Raw genomic sequence first — 6,103 nt, forward strand, 5'->3', positions numbered from 1 at the left:
TCAACTCTAAGCGACGCTTCATGGCTAATGTGACGAGATGATCTGAGGGGCAATTTTCCCCTCTCAGAAGCTGGAGATTTAGGAATTAAAATATCAAAATTGCTAAATGGTCTAAAGTAGGTAAACCACAAGTTTCAGTCAGCGATACATTCAGTCCATAACCCAAGACAAGGTCGATGGTGTGGCCCTTACGTGTTGGCCCGGACACAAATTGCGTTTATTTAGGGAATCAATTATATTCAAGAAATCTTTAACCGGGGATTTATCCTCACAACACAGATTAATAGTCCCCCACTATAAGAATCCTTTCATAGTGAGTGATAAAACAAGTCTGAGAATTCCAGAATGAACAAGTCATTATATTTAGGTGGACGATAGATGGCTATAATTAAAATCACAGGACAGCTGAGACTCAAATCAGGTAAGAACACCAAGACTTTGTATCTGTTTGCATTTAAACAGTCTTTGATGATAGAGGCTACTCCGCCTCCCCTCCCAGACAACCTGGGGGAGCTGAAGAGACTGGCATCTGGGGGGCAAAGTTCCAGCAAAGGTGAGACTTCACCAGCGTGCAGCCATGTCTCAGTTAGGAACATGACTTCCAGCTTATAAGTACTGAAAAAGTCCTGAAGCACATTTGTTTTATTCAATAAAGATCTTGCATTTAAGAGAGCTAACTTAACTCTCTGCCCATCCATGGTAGCAGAAGTAATTGCAAGTTGTTTATGACGCAACTACCCATCAGCTCATCTGGTCATAACATAAACATAAACCTGAAAAGCTCTTCAAGGGACTGGACTTGAAAATGTCACATATGTTTGTGATTGATGCCTTTCACGAGGAAGCGTAGGCCTACTTCATGTCTGAAGCATGTTTCATAGGAACAGTAAGTGATGGATGAAGCCAGCGTGGCGTGGCCTCAACTCTTTACCCCTCGAAAACTACCAGGAGTAACTGTTGAACTGAGTGGGTTCTGGCCTGCTGACTGGGTTTACATCAGAAGGTAGTGAGAGTGGTCTTTGTGTATGCAGCTACCCTGGAAAAACCAAGAAAACTCTTGTAATGGTGGTCAAACCGAATCTTCATTGATGTGCAGCAGGTAAAATAAGTACTGAATTTTCCAAATAAATATATTTCTAAAGGTGCAATTGACCTGAAATATTAATCAGAGGTTGGCAACAACACATCCAAATACAAAAACATCACACCATAGATGTCCAAAAATTAAGTACAATAATGAGAACGCTTGAATAAAGGGACACCAGCTGAAATCTATCGGTGATTATAAAACAATCCTGCTACTCAGAGCAAATTCATATCAGCTGGTTCAGCTGATGCCTATAAAAAGGTGTTATTACCACAATATCACACAAGAAACATCTCACGATGGGTAAAGGCAATCAGCTCAAGATCTTCACATCCTTAAACTCATCATTAAGGGTTCAGGAGAGCTCATCTTTATAGGTCAAAGAGTTAAACCAGCCGTCTTTTTAATGGCCACACCTGTGGCTGCACAGGGACGTCTGTTCCTACAGAAATTTATGGAAAATATCTGATCTCTGAACACGATGATGATAGGTTTGCTAGCACAGACCTATTGCTGGAACGACCAAGACAATTCTACTACAACAGAAAAAGCATTAGACACCAGGCTGAACTCTTTGGGTAATCTCGTGCACGAGGGAGAGAACTGTGACGAGCGCTGTTCCTGCCGCTCAAACCCCAGTCGCTCTCAGTGAGCTCCCCCATAGTTCTGCTCTTCATTGAGGTTTCATGAATATGCATAGATTCATTAACATATGACATCATACACAAGAGTACCTTGTCTGTGTGTAGTGTAGGTATGTGTGTGTGTGTGTGTGTGTGTATGTGTGTGTGGGTCAAGATATGACCCTGCGAACGCCTCCTTAAAAAGCCGGTGCCAGGAGTCCAGTGGTCCACCTAAACAAAGGGCTCTTATACTTAAACAGATACAGAGTAGGTGTCCTTCCATAGTATAAATCTGAAAGACAAGGTAGGACCGTGCTGACATCTGATGTTTGAATTCAAAGAACACAGCGTTAAAAACAGTACACAAGGAGCTTGGTGAACATGAGGTTTCCAAGGAAGCAGGGCTTTAAGAGAACTGGAAACCATCGAACTGTGATCTTTATTTAAATCTGAGTAGTTTTACTATAAATGTAGCACAGAGATCAGTGCCGTGTCATTTCCACCTCTTCCGTGAGGAGCAAAACAATTCACTGCCCTCCAGTCTTCCTGCTTGGACTCTTTCACCCTTTAAAAGTAGAAAATATTAATTTAGTGTGCATGGACATGAATGTGTAAATATAAGAGCAGGCAGATGATGAAAAAATGTATTCAAGGACTCAAAAACAGGAGGAAATTCATATCCAGAAACAAATCAAAGGATGGAAGGTAATGATTACACAAGCAGCACGGGGACACGGGTGATGGACACAGATGATCTGGCAGAGGGAAAGAAAAGCACATGGCTGCAGGCTGCAGTCCAGAAACTTAATTCCCCAATCATTTTACCTGGTGTAAAGAAAATTCATAAAGAAAAAGAACTATCGATTTCCCCTTATGTGATTATCTGTGCCACTCTGATCGTTTTCATTAGCGCCGATGGTCAGCTCCTGAGAATTGTGGGATGGCATTATTTCCTTTTGTTTCATAAAGGATGGTCCAGTGTATCCTCTATTAGTGGAGATATCATCTGAATTTCAGGGGACCATTCCTCCTTCACGCCCCCTCTGGCCTCGGCCTATAAAAGCCCCCGTCCAATACCCGCTGTTCTCATTTTCATGCAATACTCCAACCTCCGATCTGCTAGAGGACGATCCCCTCCCAGTAAAAGTTCTCGGCAGAACTCCACTCCGGATCGCCCTGAGGCGCGTCTCCAGCCCCGCGGAGCTTCCCGGAAACACAATCGATCTCAGCGTTCAACTCCGAGGTCGCGTCACCATTTCCACGCTCCGGTAAGGTCTCCCGAAGCTTCTTTGCCCACGAATATCTCCGACTTTACTGTCGCCTGTCTCCAACGAGCCCTGAAAGAGAGGAGCATTCACTTTCGTTGATCCGATAACAAGGCTACATTATTCCGTTTCTTCTTAACATTTCAGCGCTCCCGCTCTCATTCACCGAACGCAGTCTCTTCCGGACACAAACTAAGCTAGCGCTTCCATTAACAACGCTTCCTCGCTCCTTTCAGCCTCACCCAGCCAGCTACAGCCACAGCTCGCCACCACTCCGCATGCTCCCTCCTCAGCTGCTCCTCCCACTCAGTGTGACACTCGTCAAGGGTTGCCAGTTCTGTGTGCCCGTATCCCTTCACAGCTTGCCCCAACAAACCCTCTCGGCACCGAGTTGCCAGGCCCTCAGCCACACATTCCTCCATTGCTAAACTCTGCCAACAACCTCGGCACCGGGATGCCAGGGTTTTCAGCCACTCATTCCTCCTCTGTTAAACGCCACAGCTAACACCTGCACAGCATTGCCAGGTCCTCTCACCTCCGCTACTTCCCACTGTATTTCAGCTAACATTCCTACAACCAGCCGTCCGACTGCTCCAACCTCCTACCCAGCAGCCTTTCCTTCTCACATTGGTGAAGTTCAGAGCTGCACCTGGCCTAGCCTTTTCGCCAAGGCTCCATTTCTCCAAGCTAACACCACCCAGTTTTTGCTGGCCACAGCAATTCCTCCTCCCAACCCACTGGCCCCAAAGCCTTCTCCCGTATCTGCTAACCTTCGCCAACTAATCACCGCCAGTAATTACGTGGATTTAGCTGAGCTCATTCTTCCTCCTCCCTCGCAACCTGCTCTTCTTAGGGTGCTAGATGGCCATGACGGTCCCATTATTATACATGGTGCGGCCCCTTCTAAGTTGAAAGAGCTCACCCCGGTCAAGTTTGCTCTAGCCTTCTCATTATACAGCGACGTCCTCTGCACCGCTTTTTCCTCCCGAAGACCATAGTTTGACTCCTATCTGACCATTGTTCTCTACCTCGCACTACGATTCGGCAGCACCGGATTCTATCAGTACCACATCCAGTTTGCTTCAAAGGCAGCTCGCCTTCAGCAATTTAACCAAGACACCTTCTGGGGCAGTCTCGATCAGGAAATCTACTGCCGCGTCTTTGCTGCCCGTTCTTCCCTCTCCTGCAAGTTGTGCGGCACCCCCCCACATCCCACTTCCGCCTGCATAGTCCCGGCCCAAAACGATTCGCAGCCCTCGTGCTGTCTTTCCGTTCTCTCCCGCAAAAGCAGCCCCAAGCTCTTTGAGTCACTCTCCGAAGCTTGATGTTTGATCCTCTCTAACAACCATAAGCTGCCTTTTTTGGTTCACCTCCTCGACGACTTCCTAGTCATCTCCCCTCACACGTCACCACCAGCTCACGGGTTATCCACTCTGAGGTTAGTCTTCTCCGAACTCGGCGTTCCTTTGTCGGAAGAGAAAACAGAGGGACCTTCGACATCCCTGGAGTTCCTCGGGATAACCCTCAACACTGAACGTTTCCAGGCCTCCCTGCCCACCGAAAAGCTCAACCCTTCTCCTCCCAAACTTTCTCCTCGCTCCCACTTGCTCAAAACGACAGCTGCTCTCCCTGTTGGGACACTTAAACTTCGCTCTACACATCATCCCTCAAGGCCGCTCCTTCTCACTTGCTTTCACTCGCTGCATCTAAACCGTCACTCCTCGACTCCAGGGCCGAACTGCATCTCTGGCAACTTCTGCTCACCAACTGGAACGGCATCACCTTCTTCTACAACGATCGGCTGTCCCACCCTGATGGTGTTCAGCTCTTCACAGATGCTGCCCCTTCCGCCGGTTTTGGGGGCAATTACGGCCGAAGGTGGTTCTCTTCAGCTTGGCCTACCGAGTTCCGTAAATATATCCACGATCGGTTCCTGCCTTCATCAGCTGTTTACGAAATCTAGTCATCGCAGCCTTACTGTGGGGCCACGAATGGTCAAAAAAAATCCATCCTCATTCGGTCACACAACTTAGCCGTAGTCGACTGTTAAATGCACTATACACAGGTACACACATACACACAGGTCTTTATCACCAGGTTCCACATTTATTTACAATTTTCCCAGGTTATGACTGAACACAGTCTGACAGCTGTCGGTCCCAGCTGATTTCCCTCTCTCTCCGCTCCTCGCCGTCTCACTATAAAAAGGGAAGGAAACCATTATCAGTCCAAATCGCCATCAGCTGTTCTCACCGGCATCTCCAGCACCGCCCCGTTGAGCCCACTGCACCACTCCTCCCCTGCAGCCGCGCCCAGGACCACACCTCCGCCACATCGACATTATCAACAAAGGCCGAAGCAACTCTCCTTCCATCATGCCCTTCATGCGGCGGCTCACGTGGCTATCAGTCACCCATCCGTTCCTATTCAGAGCAGAACACATTCCAGGCCACTTCAATTCCATTGCCGACTCCCTATCTTGTCGCTCCCTCCAGACATTCAGAGCCTTGGCGCCCCATGCAGAGGCAGCTCCGACCCCAGTTCCTCCATTTTCAGCCACGACGATCTAAACCCCAGCATTGCAGAACTCATCAGCATCTCCCAAGAAGCGATTTTAAATAGCCTCATAGCATCAAAACTCCAACCTGCCCTTCCCGTCATTCGACATCGCAACAGTTTCCAGCTTCATATCCATGCCTTCCGGTTCGAGAGCATCAACATTCCCTCCATAAAGCGGCATCAATTTCCTTGCCAAACTGCTCACAGGTTCACCATGCCCAACCATTACGTCATTCCAGATATCACTACTCATCAAAAGTCTCCAGCGTCAGTCACCTGCCACGACCCTACACCGCTTACCCCTAACTTCAGATCTTCTGCATCGCTGCATCTCTACCCTCCGGCTGAAGTATAGCGACTACTTCCTGGCACGCACACTCAAAGCCATGTTCCTGTTCGCCTCTTCGGCCTTACACTGTTCCAAATTCACCCCCTCATCCTTGAAGTTCCATCCGACTCTACATCCATGCACGAGTGCCATCCACCCAGACTCCGAAGACTGCTCCATTTTCATACTCAAACAAAGCAAACCAATCAATCGGGCAGCACCATGCCTACATACTACTTCA

General features: G+C 48.0%; 1 pseudogene; it reads left to right on the forward strand.

Annotated features, from left to right (window-relative positions):
* Positions 1-3,836: 3,836 nt before the first annotated feature.
* Positions 3,837-5,889, forward strand: LOC113037606 (uncharacterized; annotated as a pseudogene).
* Positions 5,890-6,103: the final 214 nt, after the last annotated feature.

The sequence above is a fragment of the Astatotilapia calliptera genome, chromosome 15 (genome assembly GCF_900246225.1).
Source record: "Astatotilapia calliptera chromosome 15, fAstCal1.2, whole genome shotgun sequence".
NCBI classification, from domain to species: domain Eukaryota; kingdom Metazoa; phylum Chordata; class Actinopteri; order Cichliformes; family Cichlidae; genus Astatotilapia; species Astatotilapia calliptera.